The sequence below is a fragment of the Cynara cardunculus genome, assembly GCF_001531365.2.
Source record: "Cynara cardunculus var. scolymus isolate 2C chromosome LG 17, CcrdV1, whole genome shotgun sequence".
Taxonomy (NCBI): Eukaryota; Viridiplantae; Streptophyta; class Magnoliopsida; order Asterales; family Asteraceae; genus Cynara; species Cynara cardunculus.
Window position 1 is genome coordinate 19,823,843 of NC_037544.1, and position 464 is coordinate 19,824,306.

A 464-nucleotide genomic window follows, 5' to 3' on the forward strand; every position below is an offset into this window, starting at 1 on the left:
TTTTGATCAAATTGACTCGAATAAAAGTAAAAGACCCGTGTTATACCCATTAAGGTCCAAATGGACCTGTTAAGGAGCCTTAAGACCCATTCTAAAGTCACATTAATGTCTAGTTACACTAAATACTACTGATTTAGGGGCTGTTTGTTTGGCTCTTAATGGTTCCATTAAGAGCCAACCTCTTAATCGCTAAGAGGTCAAGGCTGTTTGGGAAAAAAAAAATACTCTGAATGGTTACATTTTACCTCTTTACCATTTTGCATCCATGGGCTCTCTAAACCATTCAGACTCTTCTTTTTCCATATTTGCCCTCTCCCCCAACATTCCTCACATCACTCTGTCGCCTCCTCCCCCCACCCTACGAATACGATCGCCCTCTCCCCCAACCAGAGTGTCGATCGTCGCCACCGTCGTTCGTCCCCACCGTCGTTCGTCGCCACCGTCGTTCGTCCCCACCGTCGTTC